Genomic DNA, 14,001 nt, shown 5'->3' with positions numbered 1-14,001 from the left:
AACACGGTGTGAGGGTCAGTGGCTCCATGCCCGGGGCCAGGGTAGAACAGGTGGAGCCTTGAACATCTCTCTCCCTCTCTTTTTCCCCCCTCTCGGTGAAATAATTCGTTTGCCAAGAATGTAACTAAGAAAAGAAATCAGCATATGTTTGCATTTGCCTAAATACCCTGCTTCTCTAAGCCTGAGATGTTGCCCGCAGCTCTTGAGCAAATACGCCAGAAGAGCAGACAGTTACTGTGATCAGACAAAGAGGGAGGCTCTGTCCAGGACCTGAGGTCTCCCTCCTACCTCTGCTCCATCCCAAGACTTGGAGACAAGTTAGAGACCTTGCAACAGCCCCCAGATGCCCACAGGGAAGCCCCTGAGAACACTTCAGGCTGGTGGCTCTGATGCTGGGCCCTGTGAGAGCTATGGGCCCAGGGAGGGCTGGGGCTGCTGTGGTCCAGTGTGCACAGGCCCATCCCACCCCGCATCCCCTGGGTGCTGCTGCTCCCCTTCTGCTCTGGCCTGGGAGTGGGCCTTGGGAGCCTCGGCCACATGGAGGGCCAGTGCTCGGCTCTGTCCAGCCTGCCCACTCCTTCTGGATGCCAGTGATGCCTGCAGACTGAGTGATGCCTGAAGGCATTTGCCCAGCGCCTGTGTCTGCTTCTTACCACACCCCTTACTCCCACGAAGCTCGAGAAACAAGTCATTGCTCCAGCAAGGTCATCCCTGACCCCTGTGCGTCCCACAGAGCTGGCGCCTGGCTTACCCCTTCTCCTGCCCTCAGCCTGTTCTGGGCTTCTCAACACTGGATGACATCTTTTGTGGGGTAGCAATTTCCAGGACAGCTGGCCGTGTCCCTGCTGCCCTGGCACAGAAGAAATAGTCACCGTTGTGAGTGAACAGTGCTCGGATGCAGATGTGGAGTTTCCAGCAATTTTTGCACAAGAAAAAGGAGAAATGGGGAGAAACACAAGATGTGGGGAAGGGGCTAGGAAGCACATGTTTCATTCCTCCCCCACCAGTCAACCTCCTTTTCTGACATGGGCACCTTTGCTGCCTGTGCTGGGGATGCAGTAGTTCCAACCAGACTTATCTTTGCCATTCATTCTATAGACACAGGGGGACCCGTGGCTTTCCTCTGGTGGACCACTGTGGCTGCTGGTTCAGGAGTCTGTGGCTATCATGTTGGCTGAGTCCAATCTGGGGCTGAGAGTGCGCTTGGGGCACTGTCCAGGGTGCTGACATGTTGGCTCAGGGCTTTCGGGGGGAGGGGGCGGGGGTCTGAGCTCTCTTGCTGGATTCTGTGTAGGACAGCCTGCCTTTGCCGGCTTTAGCATTGGCCTTTGGAGCTGACAAACCCCAGCACATTCTCTGTACAACTTTAACCAGCCCAGCTCCTGCTGCCTGTCCCGGCTGCTCCCTGCACGCACAGCTTGTGTGAAGTGATTGGGACCCACGTGCCATTTGATGCAGCACCTCCGTTCCTTAGTGAGGGTGTGGGCAGGCAGCGGTCTGTTCGAGTGCCTTGGGTGTATTCACATCGCTTGCACAGCCAAGACAAACGAAACCCCTCGGGGCCCTTCCTCCAGCCCACAGACTGCAGATGAGCCCAATTAAAGAGCAAATTGCGTGTAAAGACTGTTTTACTCCTCCCAAATTCAAACAGAAGTGGTTTGGGAAGTTCCGGCTTTTTGATGCTGATCGACAAATACCTTTACATAACATCTGTTGTAGGATAATTGCAAAGTTTTACAAACAAGACCTTTTGACCTTAAGACCCACAGGCTTAGCCAAGGCAACATTCTATTTCTGTAACTGGGGCTTGCGAATCTCCAGGTCAGCTCTCCTGTCCCCAGCCAGGTTTGTCTTTACGGAACATCACATGTAAGATCCCTCCTTTGTAGATGAGACCCAGTTCTTGCTCAGTTGCCCATCAGAGTCCACTTAAGCCCAGGAATGTTCTACCCAGGTGGAGACAGAGGACTGGGCACCAAGCCATGAGCCAGAGATCATAGCAGGAAAAGCCTGGGGCCCCGAGACAGGACCTGGCAGAGGAGCGAGAGAGGAGTTTGTGTGTGTACAGTTTGTGCCATTTGGTAAAATTCCATGGAAAATACTTGTATGCTTGTTGTGACAGTGAAAGGAAAAATAAAAGAGAAGCTGACATTTGGGAGAGAAAATCTGTAACGCTGAAATACCAAAAGTTTGGATGGAACGGAGCAGAGCACTTTCTGACTTGCCGCTCCAAATGCTGGGATATTATTCATGTGTGTGTGTTGGGGGGGTGGAAGGGGTGTCTGTAGCTGCAGCCACAGTTTCCCTCTGGTGAGTACACTTGGATGAGGGTTGTAGTTGGGATAGTGTAGTAGACATACTGATTAAACTGTTCAACAGATATTCCCAGAGTCTCCGTGTGCACCATGTATTTTGTGAGGCATTTATTTAAGAAGAAGCATAAGGGTGGAGCGACTAGGCTCAGTTTGCACAGTGCTGGGATTGGAAGTCAGGACCCATGGGCTCTTTTCTGCTGTAGCAGTTCCAGGGTGCAGGGATTCCCTTTTTGGCCTCTGGGCTGGCTTGCAGGGCTGGGATGGGTTGGGAGCTGGGATTCAGCAAAGGAGAACCCCAGGGCTCTGCCTGAGTGGGCATTGTCTATTCGTGCTAGTTTTAAAATTATTTTCAAATCCATGAAAGTTGTGTGTGGTCACGAGTGTGTCCAGTTAAAGAATAATAAGTGAAATGAATGCTTATGAACCCATGATCAGCTTAAAATATGTGAAGGGTCTTTGTGTGCTTCCTGCTTGGAGGACATAACCTCCATCCTGACTGTGTGCTATGCAATCCATTAATTTTTTGATAGTCTTACCACACAAGTGTGGATCTTAAAATACACACAAGGATACTTCAGAAAGTCTGCGAAGGGGCTGGTGTTGGGGCGCAGCAGATTAAGCCACCACTTGCAATGCTGGCATCCCATATCAGAGTGCTGATTTGAGTCCAGCTTGCTCCGCTTCTGATCCAGCTCCCTGTTCATGCACTTGGGAGGGCAGTGGATGGTGGTGCATGTCCTTGGGTCGCTACTGTCCATGTGAGAGATCCAAGTGGAGCTCTGGGCTCCTAATTTCTGTCTGGCCCAGTGCTGGCTGTTGTAGGCATTTGGGGAGTGAACCAGCAGATAGAAGATCTCTCTCTCTCTCTCTTGCTCACTCGCTCTCTCTCTCTCTCTTGCTATTTCTCTCTCTCTCTTTCCCCACCTCTCTGTCTGTCACTCTGCCTTTCAAATAAATAAAACAGGTCTTTGAAATATTTTTTGGAAAAAATTGAGCTGAAAGGTCAGTTTTTTATTGCAAAAATTTTTTTTGGAATTCACGCATATAAGCAAGCGGTCTTCATAAAATTCATGAAAAATGTTGATCATGAAAAAACTGTGCATGTACTTCAAAATTATTTTGCATCAGAATAAACTTGTTTTTTTAAAAAGGTTTGCTTATATTTATTTATTTAAAAAGAGTGACGGGGAGAGAGGGAGCAACAGAGAGATCTTCCATCTGCTGTTTCACTCTCCAAATGCCCACAACAGCTGGACTAGACCAGGCCAAAGCCAGGAGCCAGGAACTCCATGTGGGTCTCTGACGTGGGTGTCAGGGACCCACCTACTTGAACCATCATCTGCTGCCTCCCAGGAGCATTAGCAGGAAGCTGGATGGGAGCACAGAGAAGCCGAGACTTGGACTGGTGCTCCCACGTGGGAGGCAGGCGTCCCAAGCTGCGGCTCTGTCCGCTGTGCCGCAATGATGGTTCCTGAACTTTCCTTCTAATCCCGTTTTCCATGAACTGTTCGAAGTAGCCTAGTGCTGTTCAGTTAGTCTGCTTGTGAATCCCGTATGTGTGGAATAACATTTCTTTCTTTTTTTTTTTTTAAAGATTTATTTATTTGAAAGTCAGAGTTACACAGAGAGAGGAGAGGCAGAGAGAGAGAGAGGTCTTCCATCCACTGGTTCACTCCCCAATTGGCTGCAACGGCCAGGAGCTTCCTCTGGGTGTCCCACATGGGTGCAGGGACCCAAGGACTTGGGCCATCTTCTACTGCTTCCCCAGGCCACAGCAGAGAGCTGGATTGGAAGTGGAGCTGCTGGGTCTCGAATCAGCGCCCATATGGGATGCCGGCACTTCAGGCCATGGTGTTAACCCGCTGTGCCACAGTGCTGGCCCCAGTGGAATAACACTTCTGTGTCCTTCTGCGGTTGCTTTTTTCACTCAACCTTGGGTTTTTGAGATTCATCCATCTGATGCCAGTGAGTGTATTAACCATTTTCAGTGCTTCCTGGTATACCATGACCTATGTATCCCTTTGGTTGTTAGTGGGCAGTTGGGTTGTTTACAGGACTTGTGGTATCACAAGTGATCCTGGTAGGACACTCTCCTGTTTGTCTCGTGATGTTAGTGTGCAAGAGTCTCCAGGGAGCAGCACTGCTGGACTCTGCGAGGTCAACACCTGTTTCTCTTGGTTCGCTTCTCTCGATGGTGCCCCCGAATGGTCCCCATCTGCAGTGCACCAGAGTTCTCTAAATTTCCCACCCTCGCCAACTCCTTACCTTTACTTTTAAGTCTCTAGTGCAAAAGGTGGCCTTACTCTGATTGCAGTTTACATTTTCTTGATGAGAAATGAAGGCCATCTTCTCATATCTCTATTTTGTTTTCTCTTCCGTGAAATGCCTGTTGGTAGCTGTCTTTTTTTCTTCCCCAAATGGAGTCTTTGCTTTTGTCAACGTGGCAAATATCTTCTCTCTGTTAGTTGCTGGTCGTAATAAAAAGATGTTCTTCATTGTGTTGTCAAAATGTATTTATCTTTTTTGTGGTCGGCTCTCTCCCTTGTCTCATTGAAAAAGCCCTTCCCTACCAAATGTCGGAGTTTGCTGCTAAACTCCCACTCTGTACACAGAGAAGTATTGTTCCCCTGGCCAGGCACCCATAGCCCTGCGCCTGGACCCTGCTGCAAATCTGCCTCTCCTTATCTCTCCCTTCCAGCCCTGGACACTGCTGCACTGTGCCATGACCTTGGGGTTGATCTTGTTCTTGGTGGTGATTGAAGAAGGCTCACTCATTCAGCACAGCCTGTGGCCAGGCTGTCAGAGGGTTTCCCGCAGGAGGTGACAAAGACAAGGCGTTGGGTGGGAAGAGTGTTCCAGGCAGAGGGAAGAGCTTGTTGGGAGGCCTGGGAACAACAGAGAAGAAGGGAACCTTGCTGCTGGGTGATGGGTGGCAGCCAGGGCTGAGGCCAGGGCAGGTGTGGAGGCCTCACTGCTAAGCTCAGGGTCCCTGCTGTGTCTTGCTTCCTTGTCTGGTGCCTTTGGGTCTGGTTCTTCACACCCATCCAGGGATCTGAGGGCATACAAAGGAGATGAGTCTTCATCGCCAGAAGGCTCTGGTCCTCCCACGACATTCCTGTGCTGACTCACTGGCTACAAACAAAAGGGGCGGAACCAAAATATGGGCAGCAACTGTGGTCTGACTGAGGGCGAACAGCAGGCCCAGAGCCACGCAGAGGTGGGGCCTGAGCTCCCCAGGTGACCGTGGCCTGTGCTGGGAGCCACGTGGGAGCTTTGGCTGCACTGCCTCAGTCAAGAATACACTGATTCAACTGGCATAGATCTACATGAATTTTTAGTAAACACATTAAAAAACAATCCCAGGGACAGAATGATGCCGCTAAAATTGGAACAAGAAATTTTAGATTTCACTGGTAATAATGAGTCTCCACGTAAAAAATTTCCCCCAGTGACATCTTACCACAGGATGCTATTACACAGAATAGCTGCTTACTTTGGATTAGACCAGAATGATAGAGGCGAAGACTTTCAGAAACGATATATCCTTAAGAGAGGTAACTCTAGCTTTGACAAAGATGATAATCAGATGAGAACACATTTGAAAGATGACAGAAGTAAATCTATAGAAGAAAGAGAAGAAGAGTACCAGAGAGCTGGAGACCAAATATTTTCCCAAGATTCCCAAGGGATCAGCCCGGCTTATAAACACTGGGGATCCTTTCCATCCCAGACCCCAGCCCCTATGGTTAGGTGGAAAGACCCCCTGACAGGAGAATGGAAGAGACCACACCCTCTGCTAACCAAGGGTTGAAGATATGCTTGTGTCTTTCCAGAGAATGTGGGGCAGCCCATTTGGGTACCAGCCAGAAACATCAAGCCTGCAACTGACACCAACCAGAACCAGCTGAACAAGACTGAGAGTCTGCCTTGTTAGCAGACGCACCTGCCCTATCATCCTACCCCGAGAAACTGCCCATAGCAACATCCATTACTGCTTTGTACCCCACTAGCTCTGGTCAGTCACTCAAATGGCCCACAGCCTGTGTGTGGTCATGCCATTCCTGATTACCACTGTTCCTCATTCCTACCCCCATCTGAGCAAGCACTCCTGTGGTCTCCCATTTTGATTGTTGGTTAGTCAATGACAGGTAAAATCCCCTGGGGGACAACCTAAGACAGGCACAGCCTCATACGGAGACCACATGGAAACAGGGTCAACAATGGTATGGCCAAGAATCATGCCTCCCGTTGCTCAAAAATAAACGAAAAGGGGGAAATGTAGTGGAATGAGAAGGTGAGAAGGTCATGCCAAGATGGCCGCTGACAACAGAAACTGCCTGGCAACAGGCCGTGATTGGATGGCTTCCGAAACCACATGACAACAGAGCCTGACTGACAACAGGCCGTGATTGGATGGCTTCCGAAACCACATGACAACAGAGCCTGACTGACAACAGGCTGTGATTGGATGGCTTCCGAAACCACATGACAACAGAGCCTGACTGACAGTAGGCTGTGACTGGATGGTTTCAGAAACTGGCTGGCAACAGAACCTGACTGGAAACAGGCTGTGATTGGATGGCTTTGGAAACTGCCTGGCAACAGGCTGTGATTGGTTAGGGCATAGACCGCCTCTTGACTGGATTGGCTGCCTTGGCTATGTAAGCAGCTGTAGCAACTGAAATAAACGAATCTACAGGCTGCTTGCCTCTGGCCTGCTTTCACCTGACTCCCAGGGTCTGTGTGGTGACTCCTGCCCCCAGCATGCTCCTCCTCTCAGAAATGAATCCACAGCAACATCTCTCCCTCACAGCATCTGTGTACCTGGTGGGTCTGTATTGCTTCTGCTCCACAGATGAGGAAACCAGGCTCAGAGAAGGGGGTGGGAGTTTGCTCTGGGTCATCTGGCTGGTGAGTGACAAGACAGGCTGGGTTTGATTCCCAAGGCCCTAATATCTCTGCTCATAGCCTTGTGGCAAAGCTGTGGGGAGGTGTTTTTTTCAGTATGCGAGATCTATTGTGGCAGTGTTGATAATGGCAGAAATTGGCGATGACTTAAATGTGCATCTTTGGCAAATTGGTTAAATATCGTATGTGTCCATTTAATGGAAAACTGTAGTTCTTTTAAAAATTGTATTTGAGCGGTGGGGATGGAGGGGAGGGGAGAGCATGAGAGAGAGAGCTGCTATCTGTTTCATTCCCCAGATTCCCACAATGACTGCAACTAGGTGGGGTCAGGAGGAGCCAACAACTCAATCCTTGTCTCCTGTGTGGAGGACCCAATTACTTCAGCCATCACCACCGGCTCCAGAGTCTGCATTAGCAGGAAACTGGAACATGGAGCACAGTTGGGACTTGAACTTCAGTGCTCAGATATGAGACATGGACACCCTAACCGTGTCTTAACCACTAGACCAAATGCCTGCCCCTACAGTTCTTTGTGTACCTCGAGGCAGTAGTTGGCAAACATGTACTGTTAGCTGACACAGTGAGAACAGTGGTCAGAGCGTAGCTCTGTGCAAATGTGAGCTTTATCCGAGAGTGCTTCACGAAATTAATGGAAAACAGGATTAAAAAATCAATTTACTTTGGTGCGAAAAAGTTTTAAAATCCATGCATTCAAGCGGCCTTCAAAAATTCATGGCAAATGCTTCGCATGAAAAAACTGTGCATGCATTTCAGAATTTCTTGCACTAATATCCACTTGTCTTTTAATTCCTTTTTCTCTGAACCTTGTGAATGTGTGTCAAGAGTAGATGCTCTCAGTCTGTAGAAGGAAAATATAGTTGTGGTCAGGGAAACTGTGGCTTGGGGTGGGATGGGAGATGTCACTGCATGATTTCTTGTACCTTTTGGGGTTTGTGTCAGGTGCAGAAAGATAATAAGTAAACTAAAAAAGTGAACATGAGTAGCTCCCACCCCTTTCTGCAGACTTTCATTTCCCTGGGCTTCTGCTTCCTCATGTGTGGAGCCCAGCTGGTCATTTCTGAACCCTGGCAAAAAGCACCTCATATCCTGTCTGGCACATGGTGATGGTTTATAAGGTGCAGAATGTCTGGCCCTGTCCTGACAACCACAGGCGAGACGTGAAATTCAATAAATGCTTAGCAGGCTTTGTTTTTTTAAGATTATTTATTTGAGAGGCAGAGCTACAGACAGAGAGAGGGAGAGACAGAACAGTCTTCCACCCATTGGTTCACTCCCCAAATGGCCTCAACGGCTGGAGCTGAGCCAATCCAAAGCCAGGAGCCAGGAGCTTCTGGGTGGCAGGGGCCCAAGGACTTGGACCATCTTCTGCCACCTTCCCAGGGCTTCAGCAGGGAGCTGGATTGGAAGAGGAGCAGCCTGGACCCAAACCAGAGTCCATATGAGATGCAGGTACTATAGACAGAGGCTTAACCCACCATGCCACAGTGCCAGCCCCAAGCAGCCTAACTTTTAAGTTGCTAATTTTGTATGGCCTGCTCATGATGTTTTAAATATCTGAATGTGGCCCTTGGAGGCAAAAAGGTCCCTCACCACTGGCTGATCATAATAGCTGTGTTGGGGGTGGTGGTGCTGGGAGCTGCAGGAGTTGGCATTCGAGACCCTCAAAGCAGTGAGTGGCCATGGGGCAATCTCTGTGGGCACTGGAGTGAGAGATTTGCCTGTTGGGTTCTTCACTCTGGCTGAGGTTATTTGTTGGATTTTGTAGACGGGGGCCCGGGCTCTGCAGCAGCCTTGCTGGCTTGAGTCCTGGCCTTGCCTCCATAGCTGTCACTCAGTCTTGCTATGCAATTGCTTCTTCATTTATGAAATTGGGATAAAATGACCATTCTCGCGTGGATGTGTTCCGTGTGGGGATTGAATGATTAATTTGTGTAAAGGGCTCAGCTCAATGCCTGGCATATGCTAAGTGCTCAATAAGCTTCCTGCTCAGGAACTGTGCCCAGTGGGGGCCCCAGTACTGCTGACCCCCCGGCCTCCCAAATGATGAGTCCCATCCTGTGCTGCAGCCCAGAAAACAACTATATCTTGGTTGCATTGTTGGTGCTTGGGGAGACAGACATGGGCGGGGGTCAGCTCTCCCGTGATGAGGCCGGGCTGCCTGGCCCACTTGGGGTCACAGTGCATGGCCACACGTGACTCTGTGAACCACTGTGCCTTCTATGCTAGTTCCCATAGCAAATATCTATCAGCCATTGGACCCCAGCCCCAGAGCCTTCTTGCAGTAAGACTCCCTGGAAGGAAGTGAACTATGATGACGAATTAAATGGAATCTGTGTTCTCCCGAGCTGCCTCTCCATTCCAGGCACTGGCAGAGCAGGCAGGCCCTAGGACTGAACTTGGACAGCACACGAGCTCATTAATAACATATAACAGATCATGATGGCATTAGTTTAAATGGAAGTAATAAATACTTTTTCCAGACGAAATGAGTAAGTGAACATAATTGCTAGGAACCCTACCAAAGAAGTTCAACTCTAACTTTCCCTGGATGAGTGTTTTGGGTTCTGTTCTTTGATCTAATTGCAAAGAAGATGTGCTGTGGGGCATGCTAATTGCCACGTTCACTAGGAGATTAAAGTTCATTAACTCTGAGGTTCCTGTACCCTCTCTGAGAGGAGATGCTGTGTGGGGAAGGGCCTGGTGTGGAGGCTGCACTGGCTCCTGTGTGTGCCCCCTGGTGCAGCTATATCCTGCAGGCACTACACGAGCAAGGATTTGGCCAGAGCACTTGCTTTTTCCTGCAGTGCCCCTTGGAGGACGGGTGTGGGCTCTTGTGAAGATCCCCCTTCTGCCTGGCCCTCCTTTCCCTTCTCTGTTCAACCCTACACGTGAGAGGGAAAGCCAAGGGGCTGGATTGTTAAAAACCAGAACTCCAGGACAGGCATCAGTGAGATGCAGCCCCAAGCCTCTCAAAGACCCCTGGGTCTGAGTGGGACCCGCCTCCCCCTACCTCATCCAGCCCCTGCTGTGAGCGAAATTGTGGTCTCAGTGGAACCCTCCTCTACCTCCCATCAGGAAGAGCGTGCTTTTTCCTAATAGGATCTAGCAATGGTCAAGAACGCACCTTCGTTTATTAAGATTTAATTGGTGTGCAATAAAATGCATCTCTTATCTTGCATCGTTTTGATGGTTTTGACAAATGTGGCCATCATTCTGACTTCCACCTTAATTAAGGTGCATAAGATTGCCCAATATAGGAATCTCTTTTTTTTATGAGACTATTTATATGAGATTCAGAGAGAGATGCAGCTGGCGTTGTAGTGCAGCAAGTTACTATGAAGCCTGGGATGCTGGCATCGCATGTGAGCACTGGTTTGAGTCTTGGCTACTGCACCTGGGAAAGCAGTGGAAGATGGCCCCTGCCCCCACGTGGGAGAACTGGAGGGAGTTCCAGGCTCCTGGCCCAGCCCTGACTGTTGCAGCCGTTTTGGGGTGGGGAGCCAGCAGATAGAAGATATTATCTCTCTCTCTTTGTAACTCTGCCTAGAGAGGCAGGGAGGGAGACACGCACACACACAGAGAGTCATCAGTCACTTTGTCCCTGGCTGGATGGCCTGGGAGCCTTTGGGCAGTGCTGAGAGCCTGGGCCTGGGCAGAGCCTCCGGGAGCTTCCCGTGCTCCAACAAGGGCCTCAGGTACCTGCAGTGTCAGTACCCTGCCCATAGAGGGAGTCAGTGAGGAAGCACGGGAGGCAGCATGGAGGGTGGGAGGGGAGCAGGGAGGCCTGTGGGTGTCCAGGGCACGTGCGTGATGGAAGTGGTCCCCAGCCAGGGCTGCAGCCCTGACCACGTACTCACTGGCCAGAGATGCCCCTCTGCCCTGGCACCCCCTTGGATGTGGCCCTGGGGTTGTTTATGAGCACAGACTTCAGGTGTAGAAGGAACTGTGCTCTAGTCTCTGCACATCCTCATCAGTGACATGGGTACCACGGCTCCTCCCTCCTGGGCTGCTGGTGGGGCCCCGCTCCTAGTACATCAGCAGAGGGAGAGCCTCGCATGGTTAAAAGCTTGGCTCTGCCTGCTGCCAAAGACTCCCAGCTGGAGACACCCACTTGGTGGCCTGGGAAGTGGGCTTCCTTTGCTTTCCCGTAGCCCAGCCTTGATGTCCAGGCATGGGCCATGGCAGGGGCATTTGGAAAGTTCCCCCTTCCCAGACAGTGTCTCTCCAACAGCTTCTCCATGGAAATCTTGGGAGATGGAAATGCTGGGAGCACCTTAGGATGTTTCCCCGTGGAAGCAGAGGTCCACTGTGACCCCCGAAACCTCTGCCGCTCACAGAGGAGTAGCAGCCACCATGGCTGCCATGGGCCTCCGTACCCTCCCTGTGGGCACACCAGGCACAGTCCTGCCACAGTACCTTTGCATTGGCTGTTGCCTCTGCTTGAAATCTTCCTGCTGATATCTACTTGATACTTCCTTAACTGTGGGGCTAGGCCTCATGATGCTGGACCTTGTCTCCTCCTGTACCCCTTTCTTTCCTGCCTCATCTTCTTCCAATAACTATATTCCTACTTAGATTTTTAAAAATATATTTATTTTATTTATTTGAAAGGAAGAATAACAGAGAGAGATGGACACGCACACACACACACACACAGGCCTTCCATTTGCTGGTTCACTCCCCAAAATGCTGCCATGGCCAGGGCTGGGCCAGGCTGAAGCCAAGAGCCTGGGGCTCCATCTGGGTCTCCCACATGGGTGGCAGGGCCTCAGGGACTTGGGCCTTCTTCTGCCACTTCCCCATGAACTATTATCAGGGAGAAGGATCCCAGGATGTGGAGGGGAAAGCTGGCCCTTCCCCAACTTCCAGCAGAGGGCTGGCATGTTCAGCCTGCTGTGTTTCCGCCTGTATCTTTCAACTTGGTGGGTGTGTAGGGCATGCCTGTGCGTGCTGGGGGTCAGGGCTTGATGGTAGGTTAGACGTGCCTAGCCCTTGGGAATGTGCTCCCCACAGCTCCACTCCTGTGAGGCAGGGAGCACCTGTCACTGTCATGGTGGGCTGGCAGTGGTGCCCTGAGGTGGTGGGAGGCCCCAGCTTCTGCTGCAGCAGCTGCTTCTCTTCCTGACCCTGCCTTTTCCTCTTGTGTGTCTGGGCATGCTGATGATTCTCTGTGGTCCTTGGCTTCCTTATTTTGGGAGCAGGATTGGTAAACATGCCTGGTGCAGAGGGATCTGGTGAGGCTGACGTGAAATGAGGTCATGGGGTTGAGAGCGATGGAGCAGCCTGATGGTCCCATTGCTCATTTGTCTTGTTCCTCTTCAGTACCTGGGACAGCACCAGGCACGTGGCAGCTTATCATTGAGGTGTGTTTGGAACAGACTACCTTGGGAGGCAGTGGCCTTTGCATTCCAGCTGGGAGCAAGGGGGCTGCAGCAGGTAGAGGCAGCCTGGGTATAAAGCTCAGGATGTGACATGGCATGGAGGGGACAGAGGAGGCTGTGGAGGGTCAGCAGCTTCATGGCAGAGCTGGGAACAGGGACTGAGGGCTGGAGCTGCACCTGCTGCACCTGCTGCACCTGCTGTACCTGCTGCCTGGCCAGAAGTCTCAGTGGTCCATTCATTGTGTCTGTGGTAGTTCCATTCTTCTGATGTGAGGCATGTCATCCTGGGTGAACTCTCCTGTCCAGTAAGGACGACAGGACCAGAACCCTGTCCTCTGCTTGCACGGCCTGGGAGTGTTGAACACATGAACTTAACTGTACATTGTGTGGCTGGTTCTCCACCAAATGAAGCTGATGGTTTCAATTTTGGTGATAGCTGCCCACCCATGTTGACCTCCAGAGGTTCCAGCAGGGATGACAGGGCCACTGAGAACCAGAAGATGGACGTCACTGGACATGGCCATTGTCCACCTGGCGGCATTGTGTCTCCTCTCCAGGCCTCCATGTGTCTGATTTCTTGCTGGAACTTAGTCCCCAGGCTTCTTGGCATAGTGCCTACCTGCTTCCAGCTGGGACAGTGGGACCCACGGAAGCCTGGGCATGCATTGTCAACCTGTTGGCTTCTTTGCTAGTTTATTTCCTACACACTTCCAGAGTGGATGTGCAGGTGCTTATGATGCTCGGAGAGAGACCACGCGCTTACAAAAGCAGCAGTCTCCAAAAGCCGAGATGTGACAAGGACAGCTGTGGTCAGAGTGAAAGGGATGTGGCCTCAGGTTACGGAGTGTCCACACCCTCGGGCAGGAAGCAGCAGAAGGATCTGGCTTCCCCCGACACTGCACGGAAGCCCCCTTAGAGGTTCCCAACCCGTGCAGGAGACGCCGGGAGACGGCCTGGATGGTAACTGTCTCAGCTTTAAAGCCATTGCAGGGTGGGTGCTTGTTTGGCGGTTGAGAGTCAAGTCCAGTTCTCTGTACAGTGTAGCCCTCCTGGAACTCGCCTTTCTGGGAGGAAGGTGGGGGCATGATTTGCCTCCATGTGAATGTCCTTCAGGCTGGTCTTGGAAGAGGGCCTCAAGTTCACACTTGGCAAGGAGTGCATGCTCTGGCTTTCCTTGTTGGCCAGTGAGTGTGGCTTCCTCTGTCCACTCAGCCCAGTTCCATTGCACTCAAGCCCATTGAGGTCCTTCTTGGTCCCAGGTGCTGTGTGGGGCTGTGTGCTCTCATGGCCTGGTATTATCTTCCATGAGCCAGATGAGAGCTGAGAGCCATGTTGGAGCCATGCGCTGTGCACCCCAGAGCTGTAGTGGAGCCTGG

The 14,001-nt window shown here is 51.2% G+C and overlaps 1 protein-coding gene across 4 annotated transcripts in view; it reads left to right on the top strand.

The window, feature by feature from the left end:
• LOC127488765 (glutamate receptor ionotropic, delta-1) overlaps window positions 1-14,001 on the top strand; it is a 754,955-nt gene that overhangs the window by 127,782 nt on the left and 613,172 nt on the right. The window lies entirely within an intron of this gene.

The sequence above is a fragment of the Oryctolagus cuniculus genome, chromosome 15 (assembly GCF_964237555.1).
Source record: "Oryctolagus cuniculus chromosome 15, mOryCun1.1, whole genome shotgun sequence".
NCBI classification, from domain to species: Eukaryota; Metazoa; Chordata; class Mammalia; order Lagomorpha; family Leporidae; genus Oryctolagus; species Oryctolagus cuniculus.
The sequence above is the reverse complement of the archived record's forward strand: the minus strand, read 5'-3'. Positions and strand labels throughout refer to the sequence as shown.